This window comes from Hermetia illucens, chromosome 2 (genome assembly GCF_905115235.1).
Source record: "Hermetia illucens chromosome 2, iHerIll2.2.curated.20191125, whole genome shotgun sequence".
Lineage (NCBI taxonomy): Eukaryota > Metazoa > Arthropoda > Insecta > Diptera > Stratiomyidae > Hermetia > Hermetia illucens.
The window spans coordinates 154,298,554-154,322,792 of NC_051850.1; the positions used below are offsets into that span (position 1 = coordinate 154,298,554).

The 24,239-nt window shown below is 42.1% G+C and overlaps 1 protein-coding gene across 2 annotated transcripts in view; it reads right to left on the reverse strand.

Moving 5' to 3' along the window:
• LOC119650372 overlaps positions 1-24,239 on the reverse strand; it is a 165,026-nt gene that overhangs the window by 58,805 nt on the left and 81,982 nt on the right. The gene's annotated exons all lie outside the window — the stretch shown is intronic.

Consider the following 24,239-nt stretch of genomic DNA (forward strand, 5'->3'; position numbering starts at 1 on the left):
ATCCTCCCTTGACCAACCAAGATGTGTTGGTATCCTCATTAGATGGCTGTTAATTATTATATGAAAATTTACTTATTAAATTTCATTAAAGGAAAATACTCAGATTGCGGGAAATTCCAGAAAATTGAATCTATATTGACTATCCTACACAAACAAACAATAAACAAAAAAATGTGTATTAAGTTTCCGTAGTAGAAACAATCGCACTTAAAGAGATGAACTAAATTTGTACACTTCACCTTAAATCATCAACATCATCATCAACGGCACAACAACTGGTATCCGGTCTAGGCCTTCCTTAATAAGGAACTCCAGGCATCCCGGTTTTGCGGCGACGTCCACCAATTCGATATCCCTAAAAGCTGTCTGGCGTCCTGACCTAAGCCATCCCTTCATCTCAGATAGGGTCTACCTCGTCTTCTTTTTCTACCATAGACTTTCCGGGCTGGATCATCCTCATCCATTCGGATTAAGTGACCTGCCCACCGCAGCCTATTGAGCCGGATTTTATCCACAACCTGACGGTCATGGCTTCGCTCATAGATTTCGTCGTTATGTAGGCTACGGAATCGTCCATCCTCATGTAGGGGGCCAAAAATTCTTCGGAGGCTTCTTCTTTCGAACGTGGCCAAGAGTTTGCAATTTTTCTTGCTAAGAAGCCAAGTCTCCGAGGGATACATGAGGACTGGTAAGATTATTGTCTTGTACAGTAAGAAGTTTGAATAGTTTTGTAAGCTGAAGTAGGCTCTGTTGGCTGACAACAGCCGTGTGCCGATTTCATCATCGTAGCTGTTATGGGTTGTTATTTTCGACCCTAGATAGGAGAAATTATCAACGGTCTCAAAGTTGTAGTCTCCTATCTTTATTCTTCCCGTTTGACCAGTGTGGTTTGATGTTGTTGGTTGGTTGGTTTTCGGTGCTGACGTTGCCACCATATACTTTGTCTTGCCTTCATTGATATGGAGCACAAGATCTCGCGCCAATCACCGTCTGCTCGATCTGGATGAAGCCTAGCAAGATAGCGGAGAAAATCTTATAGATGGAACTCAGCAACGTGATACCTCTATAATTGCTGCACTGTGCGATATCCCCCTTTTTATGTCTGAGGCAGATAATGCCTCTTTGCCAGTCGTCAGACATTGATTCGCTGTCCCACACCTTGAGCACAAGTTGATGAACCACTTGGTGTAATTCGTCGCCTCCATATTTAACCAATTCGGCTATAATTCCATCGGCTCCTGGCGACTTATGTTTTTTAAGCCGATGAATTGCATGGACTGTTTTTTCTATGCTTGGTGGTGGCAGTATTTGTCTGTCGTATTCAGTTGGGGGGGCCTTCAACTCGCCGATGTTCTGGTTGTTCAGTAGTTCATCAAAGTACTCAACCAATCGCTCCAATATGCCCATTCTGTGCGAAATCAGATTTCCCTCTTTATCTCGGCAGGATGAACAACGATGTGTATAAGGATTCACCCTGCTGACTTGTTGGTAAAACTTTCGTACCTGGTGCGGTTGCTTCCTGTACTTTTCGAGTTCGCAGACTTGTTGGTTCTCCGAGGCTTCCTTTTTCCGTCTGTGAAATCCCCTCTCCGCTCGCCGGAGTTCGTGATAAGTCTCCGCGCGTGCCCGCGTCCTTTGAGAATGCAACATTACTCGGTATGCAGCATTCTTCCGTTCCGTTGCTAGCTTACATTCATGGTCAAACCAGACGTTCCCACTCTTTTTACGACTGGAGCCAAGTATGACCCATCTGCTGCAGGAACAAAATCAGCTGGACAACTGGATCAACTATAAGCATTCCTGCAATTGCAATACTCTTAGTAATCATTTTCCGCAGATTCTGTCTTAGGACCAACACTAAAATTGTACTCCGCCAGCCAGTCCCTCAGTTAGTAACCTACCATCCATTTCAGTAACTGCGATACCATGGCAACTTCAAGTGCCCCTTCATCAAAGCAAGCTTTCCAAATTTAACAATCAATAATTTTTTTGATCGACTGGGAACATTCGAATTTAAGCCGGGAAGAGTTAATAACGAATTCCCACAGACTGAGGAAATATCATCTGCAAGTGAATGCATAGGAACGCAACTATGTGCTGACAAATGCAGAAATGCTGAGCCAACTTTTCCACAAACTAGGAATGCGAGCGCAGCATTATTATTACATAAATAGAATAAGCACTTGTAATGCAAACTGGTACGCTTTTACTTTTTGATCGCGATGATCCAGTCAATCAGATGCTATCCCTATAGAGCGATCTATACCCCAGGTGGAGCCCCTCATTCGATAGGTTTTGAATAGAAATTTCCAACTATTATATTATACCAGCATGAACACATACTATTTGCACATAAGGCTACTGGAGATATTGCTAGCCTGTTAGAAGCCTTAACTGGGAGTAGCTGAAAACAACCCTCCGAGCATATTTTTGAGATCCAGTCCCACACTTAGATCTCTGGGAACTAATACGGAACTTCCAAGCACTCGCCTAATGAATTGGATAACATGAAACCGTCGAGAGGGGGGATGTTGATAATTGCTGCTGGAAGTTTTCGACGTCGTCTAGATGAGCTAGTTTCTGGGACTGACATTGGATGGAAAGCAATCCATCTGTATAACTATATAGATGCAGCGAAGCAGAACACAGGTTTGTTTAGAGGAGCGGTGCTACGAGTCGCGCTCACCGAAGGTCCTTCATCTGTAGCTTCTACATTTGTCACACTGTTGCAGGTGGAAACCAGCCTTTAGTTTCGGCTAAATTCTGAACATTAATTATTATAGAATTTTGATTTCTCTGTGCTTCAAGTCATGTGAACATGGGGATACGTCTCTCTGACTTCAGTGCGACCGTAGATCCGCTGTCATTACTAAAACTATAACACAAGTCAAATTTTAAAATTGCTCATTTCTAAACATAAACTTGATCTTCCTTTCCACCATCAATATCCAATTTGAATTTTTCCTTCATTATCCGAAACAAAAACAAGGGGTGACAACATTCACATCCCCCGTTGTGTACAATATCTATTTCTGCTGAATTTTCAAATCTTGAAGACCTCCTTTCTCCACAAAGTGACAAACAAATGGAACAGGTGACTTTCACTACCTTTGAGTTTGGGTAATGGTTCCCGTTGGGTAATCAGATAAATATTTTACCGTCATGCGAGGATTTCTGGGCTCTAATCAAACATGCAAATTAGTACATGGGGCCGCTTTCCCTTGATAGATCTTTATGATTTCTAAGGGCAAGAGGGTAAGTAATAAAGTTTTGTGAATTGGAAAATTATACAGGACGAGGAGAAGGTTGGAAGATGACATTGATAGGGAATCCGCAACTTTCAAATTGAATCTGAATTTTTACAAGTAGTATCCTATCAGATAGCAACCATACACACGTATCGCAGGAATAACCGAAATGCGATTAAAGACATCTCTTTAAAATTAAATTCAAGAGAAACCCATTTTATTTAACTGAAATGATGATGGAAGAGTGAGAATCCTTTTGAATTTTGCCTTTTTTCCAAGAATTCCAGGCTTCATTATTGTATTCCTCTTTGGAACTGCCAACAATATCCTGCTCTGCGTTCTCGGAATTCTTGTGTTAGTTGGTATATTTACACGTTTGCTGTGTTCATTGGAGTTAGTTGTCCGTAACGAAGCGGAAATACTGATATCCTGGAAAAATGAACCAATTTCACAGATAGTTAACTCGGGAAACCAGAAAAATTGACGCCGAAAGTACCTTCGAAGCAGCAACAATGATTTCAGGGAGCAATACAATGGTAATATTCGTAGCAATTGAGTAAGGGTATATTTACAAAAGTGCAAACAGTTTGACTCATTTATGTTCCATTTATAGAATAAGTTCGGAAAATAGTATTACTGTACTTTCATTTCAGATAAACTATACTGAAAGTGAAACTTTTGGTGAAGAAGTTTAAGCCACTGATGAAAGAGGTAAGTTTCCTATATAGACAATACTCGTGTGCTTTGTCCTTCTAATTCGATTGAAAAGGAATTGCTTTTTGCATGATTAAAATATCATTCAAAGATTTCTTCATTCGCAATAGCTAGAACATTTGATAATCTCATGGGCGTAGAGTCGTCCATCGCCAGGATTCTTCGGAAGATCTTGGTCTCGAATGCGGGTAGGAGTTCAGAATTTCATTTCCTTGTGAGTCAAGAGTCAAGAGAGCTTTAACAACTTCCCTCGGATATAATCTTGCCGAGGTGAGGGAGCCTGTAATACTTTACTATTACATGAAGGATGGTGAAGTACTGTGAGAGGAGGGCGTTACCATTTCTCCAATTCTGCCAATGCCTATCAAGAAGTTCGGGGAAGCAGCGATTTCAATCGATGAGGTGAGTATTTTCTTGAATTTACTCTAAGTAATAAGTTAGAGATGTATAACATATGGAACACTCCAACATTCGTGATCAGCACTAGACAAGAGGTACTAGACGTAACTCAAGGGAATACTCTGCTAAAAGAGTTGGTCAGGAATTGGAGGGTATCGGATGAGCCCTACATGTCAGATAACAGAATAATCAGATTTGGCATTGAGGGTAACTTCGAATTATAGAATAATAAGGATTTCCCGGAGACCGGATGGGGACTCCTATGCAACGCATCTTAACTACTTCATCGCTAATTTATAAAGGCGCGGTAATATCACAAGCGAACTGGAAGTGGAAACAGTGGTGGAAGGCTTCAACAAAGTCGTCATTGACACGTATGAGGCCAGCTGTCCGGTTAAAACAGTTAAGCAATAAAGAGATGTACCCTGGCAGAACAGGAACCAAGCCAGAATGAGAACGCAGGTCTGAAAACACTTCAACGGTTAAAACAAATTGTGGACTGGCCGAGGTACAAAAATGCGCTGACTACGTATAGCAACGCAATCACCGAAGCAAAACGGAGCAGCTTCAGGGAATTCTGTGAAGGGATTGAGCAAACCACAGAAGCAACCAGCCCATACAAAGCTATAGCCAAGACAAGGCACTATCATCTGTGTGTCTGAAGAAGGACGATGAGAAAATGAGGAGAGCAGAGTACACCTGATCCTCAGAAATCATTTTCCAGGGTCCTATACCACGGCGGAAGGTGACAAAATTCTGTCTGACACCTCAACAATAAACAAAAAGGGAAGAAAGAAGAACTGTAAACTATCAAAAGCGGTATGCTCGGAAGCTAGGGTAAAGTAGGTAGTGGGAACCCTTAAGCTACTGAAATCACCCGGAGCTGGGAAGATGTCATCTTTTCTAGCACTAGAGAGGTCTAGAAATCATCTTAGAATCTCTTCTAAGACTGGTAAGCGGCAGCATAGCCCGGGATATATACCAAGGGCAAAAGCGGTCTTTATTCCTTTTCACCCTAAACGTTTCAGACCAATTTGCCTTACATTGATCAAGGAAAATGTACTTGGAACTAATGGGTAAACACACTAGCATATTCCAGGCGGGAATATACGCCATAGCTGTCTATGAGCCTCTTTTAATCTTCAAAGGAACTACAGGGGGAAGAACATTGCTATTCTGACTAGCAGCCAAGCGCGATCTTAGGTCAAACTAGATTAACTATAAACTGGTATGGGAATGCCTTGGGAGATTAGATATGCATGGCACGCACAATAAGGTGTGAATACTCTTGGTTCCAGTCCACGACGAACTGGCCAGGAAGGGAGCAGGTACTCCTATACACAGTCCATAACCGTCCTGAGAAATCGGAAACGGGTCACGGCTATGACATTCAAAAATGAAAAGGAACGGCTGGGGAAAATATACTGGGGGAGCCTAACAGGAATGTAGGAATCCAGGGTACTTATAGGAAGACACGAACCCAAGCGCATAAAGGACTGTTTGTTTAAACCCCACCACAGATTATAGTGGGAATACTCACTGGTCACTAGGCACCTGGGGAAATTAGGGATATCTATTCCTGTTGCTTCTGTACAAAGTGTGACACCTCCATACATGTTCTGGGATAGTGTCCGGCCCTTGTGCAAAGTAGATAGACATAGCTTGGGGAATAATTAATACCAGATGCCAAGTTGAAATGCCTGGAAGTTGGGAATATATTAAAATTCCTGACATACCATAGTTTATAGATACACTGTAACCAGTAAGGGAAGCACAATAGATCTTCGAGTAAGCAGCGAAATTTCCTGTAAAATAATAATAATAGGATGGCCAGAAACATGAATATGGAAACTGCAGCTCAAATGAGCTTTCTAAGTGGTAAGTCACAGACTTCGATTCCACTCGCGATCATGAGCAATGACGTCGCGGCCGAAACACGTATTTTGGATACTTCACCAGATTCAGGTCCCGCGACAGAGAAATCTGCAGCAAGCATGTTCTCAAATTCAATGGAAACCTTGCATTTAGTGCATATGGCGCAGTCAGCCAGAAAGGAAAGTACGGCGAGTCTAACTTTGGTAGAAACTGGAAATCCGTCTGCGAGCGGATCGTTTGCGGCGTTACTGCCTAAATCTACTTGTAAGTGGAAGAGGGAGGCTAGGCAGAAGGAAACTTCAGCAACTAACGAGGGGGATTACAGACTGAATCTTCGAACACTGGAAAGTAAAGTTAATGAATGCCAGGAAGGGCAAATCTATAAACGTGGAGGGTTTCAGCTTATCATCTCATTTCGAGTACGAAATGGTGAAAGAGCGAGAAGAATAAAGGTAAGAGACTATAACTTTGACACCGTTAATAATTTTTCCTATCTAGGGTTGAAAATCACAACCGATAACAGGTATGACGATGAAATCCACGCACGGTTCTAGGCAACCAACAGAGCCTATTTCAGCTTACAAAAACTGTTCCGTTCGAAACGTCCAACCATAGGCTCAAAGCTCTTTCTGCACAATACAATGATCTTGCCAGTCCTCATGTATTCCTCGGAAACTTGGGTTCTTAGCAAGAACAATTGCGAACTCTTGGCCGCGTTCGAGAGAAGAATCCTCTGAAGAATTGTTGGCCCCCTACATGAGGATGGACGATTCTGTAGGCTACACAATGACGAAATCTATGGGCGATACCATAACCGTCCGGTTGTGTATAAAATCCGGCTCAATAGGTTAGGTGCGCGGGTCACTTAATCCGAATGGATGAGAATGATCCCACCCGGAAAGTCTATAAGAGAAATATCTATGGTAGAAAAAGAAGACGAGGCAGACCCCGCCTGAGATGGTCATAACGCCAGGCAGCTATTAGGGATATCGAATAGGTGGACTTCGGCGCAAAACCGGAGTGACTGGAGTTGCTTACTAAAGCAGGTCTATACCAGATACCACTTGTTATGCCGTTGATCATGATAATGATTCGAAGTGGAGCAAAAGAGTCTGACGGTTCTTAGGGTACACAATATGGTGACTGGTGCTTCACCTTTTCCTGAATAGATTGAAATTCAATCATATCAAGAAACTGTAGAGCATCATTTCCATTTTCAGATCAAATAGATCAAATTGCAGCACCTTCGCTGCGGTTTCGCACAATGGAACTCCACGCGGAGGATAGTGTATACAGAGGTGGAATGCCGCTATTGCGGCTCGCACTTGCACAGCGACTACAGAGTAAATCTGTGTAGAATCCCCTGAAGGAATGAGTCGGCCAAATTGAACTCTGTTCGAAAATCGGGTGATATTTTTACGGACTGGACTAGAATCACTACAGATCCTCTTGGAAGTACACCCCATCCCAAAGAACTGGTGACCGAAGTGGAAGAGGGAAAGTTGGCGGTTCAAACTTAAAATGTGTTGCAAGGGGAATTGGATCACTGTGAAAGAAGTTATTGCCAATGAAAAAGTGAAATCGGCCATACTGTCCTGTGAACACTTTAAGCCACCTGGCATGGATACCAGTAACGCCAAAGGAGGGTATAGAGTACTTCGAGTGACTGCTGAGAAATATTTTTCTTGAATGTCTTTCTTTGGATTACTTGTCTATTGCTTGGCAGACAGATAAGGTGGTCTTCATATCAAGGCCTAGGATAGATGACTATTTAAAGCCAAGGAACTTCGGCAGATCACCTTGACTTCGTTCTTGTTTGGAGAGAGCCCGGTATCAAGGCCTAGGATAGATGACTATTTAAATCCAAGGAACTTCGGCAGATCACCTTGACTTCGTTCTTGTTTGGAGAGAGCCCTGACATTCGTGGGAAGTCGCTAAGTTCGCACCAATTTAATGACAACTAACATCCTGCAAATATGGAAACTCCTCTGTGTCTGCACTTGATTTTTCAGTTTCAAAGGCGCAGAAGGCAACTGTGAAAGGTGAGTACCGGTTGAGATTGATTGATGATTTTGCCAGAGGGCAAGTTGGCGATGATATTGTATTTGAATGAGGGGATCTATGCTATACTAACGCAGAGATTGCTATGTGCTGAGGTTAGTTTCAATCGCTACCTAACAACAGAAGTAAGTGAAGGCTGCCCCAAGGAGATGTGCAATCGCTATTTCTGTGGAGTATGATGATCGACTGACTAATTTGCCAAGATACGCTCAAACTTATGATAGTGACGTGGCTTTGGAAGCTCGTAATCGGAATCTCGGCACGGTTATTTGGAACAAACATGCAGAGGTAATGATAAAATGAGCTCTCTGTGCGGACAAATCTTTGCCTCGACATGGGGACTTAGACCTCATGTGATAATGTGGAGATCTGTTGCTATCATTAGGCCTATGTTCACTCATTCATCCGTAGTGTGGTGAGTTAAGGTGAGGTAAAAAAGTTTTCCTTGTAAGCTAGCCTCACTGCAGAGAAATGTGTTGCTGATTATTACCGGTGCCATTAACATGACATCCTGTGCAGCTCTAAATGCATTACTCAGTTCGCAGCCTTTGGATTTATTTATTCGAATCACTGCAATGAGAGCAGCTCATAGACCAGTACGTTGCCTTTTAATTTCCGGATCACGTTAGATCTGTTTGGTCGAAGATTTGAAGTTGAGTGGTAGAGAAAACTGTCTTCGACACTGAGCAAAAACGAAATGTGGGATTTCCTTTGGGGCAATATGTAAAGGTTCGCCAGGCCCTTGATCACCTCGAACATCGTTAAAGAATGCAGAATCCAATTGGACTCTATTCCTGGATTCGATACGGTGAACTAACTAAAATCTCAGAGGAATGGGAGTTCAATTTCCCCCATGCCGGGATCGGAACCAGCCATTGGAGTATCAGTAGCATTGAGTAAGGCTGTCTTCATAAACTGGAAACAAACCCCCCAAAATGACAGGTGGCCAAGCCTAAATACTGCTCAACACACCAAGCTCTCTTTCTGTCGGAACCTAACAAACATCCTGCAAAGTTAGTGCAGCCGAAAAGCAGGAAGACTATTGTGCGCATTTTGACATGCCATAATTCGCTAGCTGGACATACGAGTATGTATTTTCAGATTAGGAATTGTACACCATGGTGTGCGTCTATCCTGTAATAAGGAAGCGGAATCCACGAGGCAATTAGAGAAGGATTCTGGAAATAGCTGCATCTAGTTTGAAAACTGCTTGAATTTTCTACTCGAAAGATGAACATCGAATTTCCGGTTTTTCCGATCTTCTTCACCTTACGTTAACTCAAAATTTCCTTTGTATACGATACACAATTCCCAATTAAAACATTTACACTTTTGCAGCAACGCCAATGGCCACTAATTTCGAAATTTCGTTTTTTATAAAATCAACTTAGCCCTTCAAGAGCGACTATCGAAAACATTCATTGCAGCTTGATTAAAGTGAAAGGGAATAGATACACACGGTAGCTGATGGCATACTTCTTCTGTGTTCTATGCGTACTATTCAGGTGAAAAAAGTTACAAAGATAGAGTTGATGGGAGAAGGTCCTTTGTAAGTCAAGAAAAATACGGCAGCGAAATACATACCAAAATACTGCTCTTGATTACATTGCTGCTAGTCTGCGAATGCAAATTCAGGAAAAACCGATATTGGATAGTTCAGGAAACAGGGTCAGTGAATTCTGATAAAAAAGAGGCACAGAGCATAAATATGAAGCTCCAAATGGTACGTCATTCTTCCTTAGCAGTGATAAAATCCCCACAAATATTGATATTGAGATTGAACCCTCCCGACATTGCTGAATATTGAAAGACGGAAGCACATCTGAATTTTCGTCGCAATTCCGTTGGTCACTTTATTGATATGAATCCATTGGTTTCTGCCGATCGATTTTCAATATTGCAACTGTTCGCTCTATACTTTTCCAATATCCACTCAAGTTTCCTTCACTTAGAACTGACGAGACCGGAAATTTCTCCACTGAAGGAAGTCCATTATCAATCTATTCGACAGCTGATATGAAAGGAGCGTCCTTGTGTTGAAGCACTCCATTGTGCATTCACTGGCAGTAGTCGAACTATTTCCCATTAATGTTTACGGGGTGATGTAGTGAATGACGGTGAAGGATTGTAATATTCTAATTTAGTTTTCTTGACCAGTGTCCCATCATTGTGTTCAAGGTAATAGATACAAATGGGAAGTTGCAGTTCACTAAAAATGCCTTTTATATTTTCATTAAATTGCCATGAAAACTTAATTGCTTCGAAGGGCTTAAGAATTAGCTATCAAAATAGTTAAAAGTCAGTGAGGGAATGTCCTAATTTGTACTCTTAATATATTCAAAATTATGAGGTTTTTTTAACCTAATATTTATTTGGAACATTAATATATATGGTTGCCATTCACCCGTTGGTGCGATATAGCGTATTAACCACACTTACGCGCTATCGTTCGCGGTTACCTGAAATGCGCTTTAGTTCCCCCCACGACTTCATGAGGCGCTCGCACTCCTCCTCAATCGCTCTGCGCCAAGTGCCCTTGGGGCGCCCTACCCGTTGGCCATCTTGGGAGAGCCATAGGGTAGGGCCGTAGCGAGCAATGGAATTGTCGACCCTCCTTAATGTGTGAACTATCCTATTACCAGTTCCGTCCTTCGATGACATCGCGTACTAGTACCAAGCCGGTACTTCGCTCAAGTTCTTCGTTTGAGATAGTGCCAGGTCAATGTACTCATATGATTAGACGCAGGCAGGTATTGACGAAAGCTTGGAACTTTTGACTAACAGTGGAGTTAACTTTCCATGTCTCCCATATAACAACATAGAAAGAACACTATCGCAGAGCAATCTCAACGTGGTCTTTGTGTTCAGATAACTGCGAAAGCGGATCTAGCGCTGTTAATGCTTCTGGAAACATCTAGTTTGGTGCCATTGTAGACAGAAATCACGCTTGCTAGTGTCCCTACAAATTGATCGATGCCTTCGATACTCTGTTCATTAATGCAGATAGGGAGAGTGCGATGACCCGTCAGACTGAGAAGCTTAGTTTTGTTGGTGTTTATCTTCAGTCCAACTTTACTTGCCTCTCTTTCCAAATCCACAACCATTTGCCCAATGTTCATGATCCAATGAGAACGATGCGAAAGCAAACAGATGTCGCCAATGAAGTCGAGATGTTTGGAGGAAGATGTCATCGTCCATTCCTCTACCTTCTCCGGGTATGGCAGCAATATATATCGGTGACAGTATGCAACTCCGGTGAACTCGCTTTGAGCCTCAAAATCCTCCGAGATTTCACTTCGATGCAACATCTAAAACTTTGTGTCATCATACAATATGTCGCTATGATGTCCGGATGGCTCAAGTGGTTAGAGCGCTGGGCTGCCGTAGCAGAAGGTCACGGTTCAAATCTCACTAGTGGCAAAGGGATTTGTAATCGTGACTGGATGTCGGATACCAGTTGACTCAGCTGTGAATGAGTACCTAAGTCAAATCAAGGTAACAATCTCGGGCGAGCGCAATGCTGAAAAGATTGCCTCCTACAATGCACTGTAGGGTACCGTTACGGTCTCGAATTAAGTGCTCTAATACATTTCAATGCCCTGATCCAATATGCATTGTTGCGCCAACGATTATTATTATTATTATATGTCGCTCTAATAACAGCTATTAGTTATCTTGCCTCTCCTGCATAGAGTACTCCAAATATACTCCCTATTCACGCTATAGAAATCTGTTTTGAAATCGATGAAGAGCAGGTGCAACAAAGATCTAAACTCCGCGCACTGTTCTAAAATGATTCGTAGATTATTAATGTGGTCAATGCATCGAAAGATTTGCGACCACATGCAAGCTCTTTCGTAATGCGGTATTCAATTCTGAAATCACTACGTTCCGCAGCACCTTCCGCTTCGCTGACTAGCGCAATATCAAATCGTCTTTTGCTACAGAGCACACTACATTGAACTTCCCGGATTTCGCTTCGTATCGGAGTTTGAGCGAGACGTGATATAAAAGCAAACGGAAGCGACCATCAGATGGTAACCCCTTTCGAGGCCTTTCTTGTTACGCACATCCACGAGACAACCCCAAAATTTACTACTGATCACGAACTGATCGATCTGGTTGCCCATACGGTGTCGATCAGTTGGAACCCAACTGACCTTATGATAGGCTCTATGCTCGAACAATGTGCCACCAATGACGAGGCGGTGAAAGTTGCCGAAATTCATGAACCTCTCAATATTATCGTTGAGGTTGCCAAGATTGTGTTTTCCCATCAAATGTCCGAGAAAGTGCCATTCCGATTACCCATTACGATCACAATGTTATCTTTACGATTTCAATGTCACCTTTAGGAAGCCTCCCCTGAACTGCATTTAAATGCTCATAGAAAGCATCCCTCTCCAGTATATAAGGAAGTCTCCGTTGGTGCATAGTATTGTACAATTGTTCTCCTTAAGCTGAACCGAAATACTGTACTTTGAAGTCTGTCAGAAACCGGACACCAGCGCGCCTCGCTGTAGAATAAAACTAACGATTCCTCTTTATCGTGGAGGTCAAAGCTTAGTATAAACCTCAGGGCGAAGACGATGGAACAAAAAACCCTCGAAAATGCTTGCTCAACTAACGCTAATAGCTCTACTACCAAGATCATCTCCATGTGATGATCACCACTGAATAAGTCTCTTACAGTCGAGGGAAGTTAATCCAGCTGCACCAGCAGGTTGGGCGTTATTGACTTACTAATGCCCTTACCGGAGTAAAATACATGTCAAGCGATGAACCCGATAAAAGAAGAGGAGAAACGATTTGCGCATTTTTGCATGAATTCACGCAAGCTACTCGTATATAAATCAGTAGCTAATCAGCTACTATCCGACACCTTGCCCAATATAAAGCATATTCATTACAAAAATCGCTAGAGAGGAACCAGTTTCCTGAGGAAGATCGACTATACCGCTGTAGCTGCCATTCGGTAAGCAATATGTTCGGAATACGTTCTTAGACAGTTTAAACACTAAAATCAACTGCTATCGGTTTTGAAAATATAAATGAATGCCTAGGCCTGTATGTCCTATAAATTTCCTTCAAAATTGATTTAAAGAAGCGGAAAGCGAAGATGCGGAAACAGTCACGAGCATACCGAGGACATTCTAGAACTGGACAATCACAACGAGGACTAGAAACTTCCTTTACAACTAATGTGTATCAGGTCTTTGTTGACTTTAAGTGAGCATATTATAAAATAGATCAATATATATGTACTATATAAATCTACATATGCTTGACATTTGAATTTCGACAAATATTAATCGACAGGTCAATGTGATACTGAAAGTGCACCAAGTCGTAATTCAGTATTCAAACAGAACTAATCCAAGGTTTTCAACCAAACGCAGCAATGAGATCAAAACACATAGCAGTATGTGCAAAACAGAGAAAGCCACTCTAAAAAAACAATTTAAAGCTCTGCTGCCTAACCTTACTACCAGCTAAACCGGTAATATAAATTAGATGGAATTATGATGCAAGTATTCGAAAACGCACTGGTAACACAGAAATGTGAGCAAGTAGGCTGTTGTCAATATCCAACGACTGGAATGCTTCAAACAAACATCATATAATTACAAACCGTGGAACCAGCGGGGAACGAAAGAGCGACCTGGACTTGAAAAAGTATTTCAGTTGAAGTTCCCTAGTTCTGCCAGAAATGGAAGCAACGACCCGGCTTCACCATGATATCCCATACCATGATATCCTCAAATGAGAGATTTTTCCAAAATGGGCACTCTACATCGTACATAATTCAAAGACTGTCTAAGATGAAACCGAGGAAAAAGTACGGAATCGAGTTAGCTGATATTATCCATGGAGTTAAAGCAGACTTTGCTCAGAGAAACTTAGCGACACTGTAATTCCCAATAGTTCTGGAGATCAGGGACCTAGAAAAACTCATCACTAGAAGAAAAATGTACATAGGTCTGAAGAAAAAGGATTAAAGACTGTGCGGGAGTTCGAAGTAAAGAGCTTGAGAAAGGCATATGATAAAAGCAGACAGCGGTTATCACTATATCTGCACCATCGCCCAACAAGGCATTCTCAGCAGATAGAGTCTGTATCAGATGGGTAGTATACAGACTACGAGAACAAATAGTAATATGTCAAAGAACTACACCATCTTTTACGGCAGGTTGGAGTTATGTCAAAGATGCAGATAAGAAAACCATCTGGCGAAGGATTGCAACAAAGCCCCGCATTATTTACTTCACAAGGAACTCAAAGATCGCATAATTGTATAATATGTAGCACCAGGTGCCCAGTCTCCTCGATTGCCATAAGTAAATCTGCTCAAGGGAAAACCCTGCAGCTGAACTTTTATTAGTGCTAAGCTGGAATGACTGCCGTAGTAGATCAAAATGAAAAAGTAGAACCGAACTATCCAGAATAAAATGAAGCCGTGAACGTGTTAAGATCTATGACGCCTACATGTGCGGCACCCAACCACAAGCACAACAACGCCAGAATTCTTGAATGTGAAGATGGACTATCTAAACATGTTAAGCGTTATAACTCGAAGATTACTGCTCGCGGCTTCAAGGCGTGGTTAGTGGAATGGAAAGACAGGAAACAAGTGGAAGGCAGGCAGGAGAAAGGTTTCACTCGAGGTCTTCTCCCTCCTGAACCTCACTGTGACCAATATTGCAAAAGGAAGCAGAGATTTAGTAGTAGAAAAGCAGGTTCCATCGTAGGGAAAGTAGTAGATTGTCTCCTCATCATCATCCACGAACAAATCTCTTAAGGCAACCTCAAAGCTAAAGTGGATCCTTGCCAAAGAACGTAGCCTGCAGTTGGATTATCTATAGGTAAAGAACAGGAGGTAAGCAGAAAGCGATGAAGACGCATTTGACCATCTGCTTGAAGTGCACTTTCTAGGCAGCATCCAAAATCTTATTTCAGGACCGGGAGGTGCATCATCATCATCAACGGCGTAACAACCGGTATCCGCTCCAGGCCTGCGTTAGTAAGAAACTCCAGACATCCTGGTTTTGCGCCGAGGTTCATTAATTTGATATCCCTAAAAGCTGCCTGGCGTCCTGACTACGCCACCGCTCCATCTCAGGCAGGTTTAGCCCCGTCTTCTTTTCTTCTTCTTTTACCATAGATATTTCCTTTATAGACTTTCCGGGTTGAATCATCCTCATCCATCCGGATTAAGTGACCCACCGACCGTAACCTATTCAGCCGGATTTTATCCACAACTTGACGGTCATGGTATCGCTCATAGATTCCTTTGCTATGTAGACTATGGAATTGTCCATCCCCATGAAGTGGGCCAAAAATTTTTCGGAAAATTCCCTCGAACGCGGCCAAGAATTCACAATTTTTATTGCTAAGAACCCAGATCTCCGAGGCATACATAAGGATTGGCAAGATCGTAATCTTGTACAGTAAGATCTCTGGCCCTATGGTGAGACGTTTTGAGCGAAATAGTTTTTGTAAGCTGAAATAGGTCCTGTTGACTGCCAGCAACCATGCATGGATTTCATCCCTCGGAAGCTGCTATCGGTTGTGATTTTCGACCCTAGATAGGAAAAAACGGTTTCAAAGTTGTCGTCTCCTACTTTTATTGCTTTCGTTTGACCAGTACAATTCGATGTTGTTCGTCCTTTGGTTTTTCGCGCTGACGTTGACGCCATGTACTTCGTTTTGCCTTCATTAACGTGCAGCCCGAGATCTCGCGCCGCCTGCTCGATCTGGATGAAGATAAACTGTACATCACGGATTGTTCTTCCCATAATGCCCATATCGTCAGCGTAGGCCAGTAGTTGGGTGAACTTGATGAGGATGGTGCCTCTCGCATTGACATCTGCATCGCGAATCACTTTTTCCAGAGCCAGGTTAAAGAGGGCGCTTGATAAGGCATCCCGTAGTCTTTGATCGTTGTTGATGCTGAATGGACTCGAGAGTGATCCTGCTGCTTTTATCTGACCTCGTATATTGGGTCTGCCTAGTTAGACTTATAAATTTCGTCGGGATACCGAATTCTCTCATGGCCGTGTACAGTTTTACCCTGGCTATGCTGTCATAGGCGGCTTTAAAGTCGATGAAAACATGGTGCAACTGATGTCCATATTCCAACAGTTTTTCCATAGCTTACCGCCCAGAGAAAATCCGATCTGTTGCTGATTTGCCTGGAGTGAAGCCTCTTTGGTATGGCCCAATTATGTTCTGGACGTATGGGGCTATCCGGCCTAGCAAGATAGCAGAGAATATCTTATTGATGGTATTCAACAACGTGATACCTCTGTAATTGCTGCACTGTGTGATGTCTTCCTTTTTATGTATGAGACAGATAATGCCTCTTTGCCAGTCGTCACGCATTGATTCGCTGTCCTACACCTTGAGTACAAGTTGATGAACCACTTGGTGTAATTGGTCGCCTCCATATTTAACCAATTCGGCTGTAATTCCATCTGGCTGATTTTTAAGCCGATGAATTGCACGGATTGTTTGTTCTATACTTGGTGGTGGCAGTATTTTTCCGTCGTCTTCAGGGACCTCCAACTCGCCGATGTTCTGGTTGTTGAATAGTTCATCAAAATACTCAACCCATCGCTCCAATGTGCCTATTCTGTCGGATATCAGATTTCCCTCTGTGTCTTGAGAAGGTAAGCATGGAGGTGTAGAAGACTTCATCCTCAAAGGACCATCTCCCCCAAGCACATGTCGACCGAGCACTTCGATGGAGGTTCAATATTTGTGGGCGGGCCTTCGCGGTCAATTTTGCCAACTTTTTTGGTTTCTGAGATGGCTCTCCCCTCTTGGTCGTCTCCGGTCACTCACTCTTTGACTTTTGAAACTTTCGGTACTTCGAATGTCTCTTTCCACTTTCAATTGGTCTTGAAGGATTTTCTTGTGAATTGTAGGCCAATTTTTCACGAGCTCGACTGTTTAACAAACAGGTTTAGAGTACTCCACTCTAGGACAGCTCTGGCCTTCCATACAAAAGTGTAGATATGCGGCACTCCATCCTGTTCTTTGGCGAATAGTTCGCGGTACATTTGGGAAACGGGCTTTCCCGGAATAAATATAGAAATTAGCAGCGTCATAGCTTCGTCCTACGAGTTAGTCAAAGCTTTCGCCCTTGACACCAGATGGAACCAAAACTGTCAAATCTCTCGTAGGTTACACTTTTAACGCATTTTCCATCGGATAATTATACGCTGTACTTATAAATGGAAGCGACATCCCGATTAAGGTTTGAGTTTCTGATCCGTTAATCAGATGGCAACCATGTTTTTCGAGCTGCTGTTCTCTCCGCTGTTTTTTTATCATCAAATATGCATCTCAAAATGCCCACACTCAAAAGATGATGATTAGACAACGGAACTGTCTAAAATGTCAATTAGCGAAGGCAATTTCAAGGAAGGTAACGCGGCACATCCCGAAACTCCACTGTACAACTAATTCAAGTTTTTCATAAAAGTCCCAATGTGCGTTTCTCGCTCCGGAAGGTTGGACGTCTGACAAAAAGAAGGAATGACTCTCGGGAGATAGAGCACTACAAATTATGAGAAATAACAATTTATTCCAGTAAATACACAATATAATAAATTTAATTGAAAGACATGAAGGAACCGTCGTAGCATTTCCAGTTGGCTTACTCTCTCATTCCATAATTCCCCGGCCCCTCTAGTAGGCAGCTATCGGGTGTATGCATATTTGGCTTCTATCTGCACCGGTTGCACAAGCGAAAAGCTATGACAATCTTGACCCTATCTTAGCATCTATTTAAATGAAGTTTATATAAAGATATTTACATATTCCGCAGACAATTCAGCTTCTTTTCGATTTGTTTTTGATAGAAGCCTTCGATTCTCGAAACGTATTATATCTTTGAAGTCGATTTTTGTTAAACTCCCAGGTGAAATGCTCTTTTTCTGATAATCATTTCTTAATCGTAACTTTTAAAACCCCAACGCACAGTTAACACGAAGGGCGCCCTAGAAACAAAGGAGACGCTTCTCCCATATTAACACCGCCGAATATAGTTTGAATTCATTTCGCAAAGTCCTATTTCAATCTACGCTCCTTCAAACTAGGACAGTGACTAGAAAGTACAGCATTAAAGCCCGACATTTCAAGCGTGGCACCCGTAAATCTAACAAGAAAAGGCCCAACGAAATCTCCATAATTCCATAAGAAAATAGACAACGACGCCAACAGAATTTAGATAAAGTTTTTTATTATAGGTTTATATATGGTTTCAGCTTTTCCTTTCGAGTACATATTGAAAGAACAAATTCCAAGAAAGGATCGTCCTCTTACGAATCTACATTCGAACATACCTAGAAATGTCTACAGAAAATGGGAATACTTCCTATGCTTCCACAGAATTTTACAAGTAGTTAAATTCGACAAAGTAAATTACGGACGATATGCAAAGCCTGTTCAGGGCTTGTCCAAAGGGATTTCTTTTAAAGCTCCGTAAAATGCTGGGAGTGTTACATTATCCTGACGTATCATGTAAATAATAAATAACAGTGGTTGCTTCGGTTTTCCTTCTGTTTCTTTTTTTGCAGTTTCTCGTTCGTAGTCCTTTTCGCAAGGTAATGCTTTTACCCCTGCTACTTTCAGTGTTAATATAGAAGCCCATTTGTTACATAACTTTCTGTGTGTCACTTCATTTTGGACGAATTTGAAGAATTTGTCTAGCTTTTTTGTGTTAGCCGTTTCAGTCAGTGATTCAGATTGTGCTTTTCGAGCAGCATTAATGAAGATGAATTAGATATTTTTACGTAGTACGAATATAAAAGCATTGAATAAGAGATGGATACATTGTTATGACCAACTTCATTCCGCTGAACTTCCTGCGAACATTTTCTTAAGAGGGAAGGTCCCGAAAGTATCCACAGTTGAGAAATATCTAACAGAAATTATCGGGGTTGAATCCGACGACTGACTCGGTGATGGCTCATATTGAAAACGCTGTCATCTTCAAAATCGTCGCCTACCCTGCATTGGCAAAAATACAGCGTTTCACTTGGATGAGTATTATGGTTCTAAATGAGTTTAGAAAGAAGCGGCATTCTTGAGCACTACTTGGAAAGATTCCCCCATTACAATAGTGCAAATAAGGTACATCAATGGAGCTTTCATAGAAAGAATAAATAGTTTTTAGGGAAAATTCAATACATGCATGACCTGAATGAAAAGATGGGCTCATTCAATGTTTTCCTGGACCATGAACTTGGTGACTGCAATAGAAATGGTAGGCCTCCTGCCAATTTATTTAAAACACAATTGATTTTTTCCTGGGCCCTTCTTTAGCACCTTATCAACTAAGACCTTAATTCCTATTCTGCACCATAAATATTAAAATTTAACATTTAGGTCTTATAATTGCTACCTGATTACTTAAGAGATTTTGGAGACACTAAAGTTGCCCGGAGTCCCCTTTGTCACCTTTCTCAGAAGCTTCGATTCCACCATGCCCGTGTCGTGGTTCAATCTGTTCCCTTCTGGTTCCCTTAGGATCGCCAAACTCTCTTGTGCGTCCAACTTCCTTCTGTTCCCGTATTCTTTGGTGACTTCTACGTTGTCCCATGTGATGCTATGTCTCGCTTTAATCATGTACGGCGCTATCATTGATTTCAGCGTTGTGCCCTCTTATTATTTTTTCTGGCCGTGTCCGTTTCTCACTTGTGCTCTCCCTAGCGTACCGAAACCTGTCTTTTAGTTTGTCCTATGCAGCACTTCTCACAATCCGGACATGACACTTTATACCGATATTCCAGCTGTCTTTTGGGCTAGTAAATCCTACTCGATGGCGCCATGTCGATGTTTAGCTCTTTCATCGTTTTTATCAGTTTCGACGAAGCCGTGGAGTGTATGACACTTATTCTTCTTTCCCCTTCCAAATTATTACAGAGGTATGCCATTGCCCTTATTTCTTACCGTTTTGATTTTTTCAGATGAGGCTTTCATTAATCGACCGTTGGAAGCCATTCTTCACTACGGTGTCGATTATATACTCCTTTTGTTCCCTAAATCTTACAGTGTCCGGGTAGCTGAGTGGTTAGAGCACAAGGCTGTCATACGGAAGGTCGCGGTTCAAATCTCATTGGTGGCAGTGGGATTATTATCGTGATTTGACGGCGGATACCAGTCGACTCAGCTGTCAATGAGTATCTGAGTCAGGGTAATAGTCTCGGGCGAGCGCAATGCCAACCACATTGCCTCCTACAGTGTACTGTAGTGTACTGTTACAGTCTTGAATGAAGTGCTCCAACACACTTCCAGGACCTGATCCAATATGGATTGTTGCGCCAACGATTATTATTAGTAAATCTTACAGCACTGAGGGGCACGGTGAACAATCGGTGGAACATGGCATAGAAAGGGGCCACTTTATATGAATTGGAGTGGTTCGAATTATCTGAAATCGTTTGCTGCGTGCGTGGAGGCTTCCCGTAAATGTCAAAACAGATCTCTTCTCCTATCTAATGATCCTCAAATCAAGAAACGGGAGTTCTCTATTGACCTCTACCTCCATTGTAAATCTAAGCTTCCGATGTACCTTAATCAGGACGTCCAGCATCTCCTCCACTTTATTTTCATGGACAATGATGAAAACGGCACCTATATACATTGACCAGATCTTTGGGAGCAGGTGTTTGAAATGTATGTCATTCTCAGTCCTGTCCATGAATACGTCACTCAAAAAGGATGAAAGGGGGTTCCTCATTGCCACCCCTCTGGTGCGTTTGTAGAACTTTCCTCTGAATGTCAGGTAGCTCTCCAACATGAATACGGCCACAAGTTTAATGAGCATCCCTGTTTTTCTTTTCCACGCCAAAGATGTTAGATTTTTACTCAGTAGTCACTTCTCCAGATACAAGGCTGTCTCGCCGAATGACACTAGTCGTTCATCCGGTGTCGTAAATACCTCTCTATTCCTGTTGGCTTTTCCAACGGGTACTTCCCCTAGTTCCTTAAACCTATTTAACAGCCACTTGGTGATATTTTGTGTGGGCGAGTCTGTGGCTGTGATTTCCCGGAATTCGTTGCCATCCTTCTTTTTCCGTCTGTTTAAGGGAATCCGGCACTGGCAACGTGCAATCAAAGCTTTCGAGATAGGTAGCAACGGTAACACCGTGCAACATTAGTGTTTCTACCATCTATAATTAAGTAATCGAGTAGCAATTATTAGATCCAAATGTTAAATTTTAAATTTATAGTGCTGAATGAAATTTATATCTTAACTGATTAAATACTGAAGAAAGGCACAAATTGTGCCCGAAATACGTATATACTAATAAATAGTATATCCTGTTTCAGGAAAAAATCAGATGTATTTTATTTTATTTAGATTCTGATAACTTTTGTCCTCAATTTTATTTGCAAAACTCGACCATCTTTTAATTTTCTACAAAACGTTTTCCAATATTTCGAAAATAATCATTAATCTTTTTCGATGCTGTTTATACATAGAATTAGTCACGTTGCGAAATGCATTACTAACGCTTCTTTCTGGCTAAGGTGAAATTTGGTGTATACAATTACGAGTAATACCTTATAAAAAAAACTTCCGTTAGGTGGATACTGGATCGATGAACGCCACCTGAGCCAGTGCTGACGAGTTAAGTGGAAGTGACAGCAAGCGGTCGTTTGATTGTGTATACTAATAAATTCATATTTTCTTGTAAATTTGTGAGAAATATGCCAAAAACTCTGGTATTATTGTGAACTGACTTTTGTTTGGACTAAGTGAGTAATTCAATAATAATAACTCAAAAGAACTCAAAAGCGTGACTTGACTTTGCTATCCAATTTTAGCGGATGTAGGTAGCAGACGTTTTGAATTGTGTGTTTTTCTACGTGACCGTGCGTGAACTTATCTGTTCTGTATTCGATTTGCCTTTAACATAGGTAGTTAACAACCTGAATAATTAAAACAAAATGTTAATGGCCGAGCTATACCGAAAAATAGGTCCGCAGTCGAGCACATCTTTATTCTGTGCTTCTAGGCAGGACCCCTTAGGGACTCTGAAGACAATAATTCTGCTGGGAAAGAATCCTTCTGTAGTGAATAGCTCTCCCTTTTGTCATCTCAATAGACAGAGAATGCACCGACTCTTCGTGGCAGAGGATCTTACCAAGGTATCTTCGTCTGAGGTCTAAGGGGCCCGAACCGATACGAAGTGCAGCGCCCCCCTTCTTCCTCCTCATATTGGCTGCATATAGACAAGACCACCACTCCGATTTTTTTCATGTGGTAGCTCTACTAAGGTTTTCATGTCCCACTTCTGAAGAGAAAAGAAAAATGCCGCTTTAGCGGCCTCAATTTCTTTCACAAGGATTTTCGGCTATGTGAATCCTTGCATTTAGAGCAAACTTGACAGGGAATGGCTGGATGACAAAATTTGGCTCTGGTCCTTCCATTGTGGATCCAAACCTTTGGCGAACCAGTCTGTCAGCTTCTTCATTACTAGTGATGTTTGAGTGCCCAGATTAGGAATGTTTGGTTCAGTCGGCTAAGTTCCAACAGCAGCTGATAACAACTCTACACTAATTGATTTAATGTGTCGTTGCCGTTTAGTGCTGATAATGCTGCCTGACTGTCGGAGCAGATTCCAATAGGGCGACCCCCATTTTTTTCCGCGTAGTACTCATTACTCCAGTTTTTATCTATCGCAGTCCTGCAGGATTCCTGATATTGTTCCTGCATATGGTGGTTCCACTTTAGTTTGGAATCGAGAACTACTCCTAAATACTTGACTGTTTATACCCAGTGGATTTCCGTCCCTCCTAAGGTGGGTTGCGTCTAGCTGTCCTACGCGACATTCCTAGTGAACATACATAGTCCAGTCTTTCTAGCATTCACCGTGAGTCCATTGCTGAGGCACCATAGGGAAAATATGCAGAGCATCATAGAATCCCTTTACCTCCCTGTTGACTTTTTATGGTTAATTTGTCCGTCGTGGTGTTGCCATGATATAGGTCGTTCACCAAGATAGGTTGGAGGTCGTTTGAAACCAGCAAGTCAGCATGTTGGAAGTGGTTTCCCAATCAACAACCCGTGGTTCTTGTATGGGGTATATTATCTTGCAGCGATTGATCCGACGACTGATAGGTTCAGTAGCAGGTTTACAATGCTGGGAGTTTATTTGACAAATGCGGCAACTCATCTATGCTGCTAAAATCTTAGCACCATTACGCTATTCTTCTGGAAGCCAGAGGAAGCACTTTTTGTTTGTTCGATGGCAGTTCAGAGACTCTTTTCAGGGTTTGTCGTGCACCCTTCCAGGTATCGTTGATGGAGGCGCAGTACTGCCTGAGCCACTTGTTCATGTTTTCATAATAGTAGCATTTTTGTTAAATTTAATCTTATGATTCGGCAGAGACTAGACACAATTAATTTAGAATTTAGTGCTACCCAAATATTTGTAAAGCTTTTGTATTAAAGGCGAAGGGTGTACTAACATTTATTATAAATTTACGATTTTTTCATTTTTTAAGGGTTTTGTGTGGCTGTCTCTCCCCTCCTCCTGCCTAACCCGCAAAACTCGCATTCGTAAGTTGCATCATCCAAAATGATGGCCTGAGGATGCCATGACAGGATGGGAACAACAAAGGCCAGGAAAAATATCGATTGAGACTGCGGTCCGTCGTGAACCTTTCTTGTACTCGTGGTACTCCGCCCCAAACTTCGTGCCTCCACGTGAGCAGTCGAGACGTTATTTTTTGTTGTTTTACATCCAGCTTTAGCTCGCGTGTTTACCTCTGATAGGTATGCCCGTTGCCCACTGTTTGTTCTGTTCAGGTTCCGGTGTGGAGCCAGACATCGGTTTAAGGACACGGGAATTTGTAAAATAATACGTAGAGGACTGAAGCTTTCAAAGGACCCCCCTCCCAAATTCCCGAGGCTGGCTAGTAAAG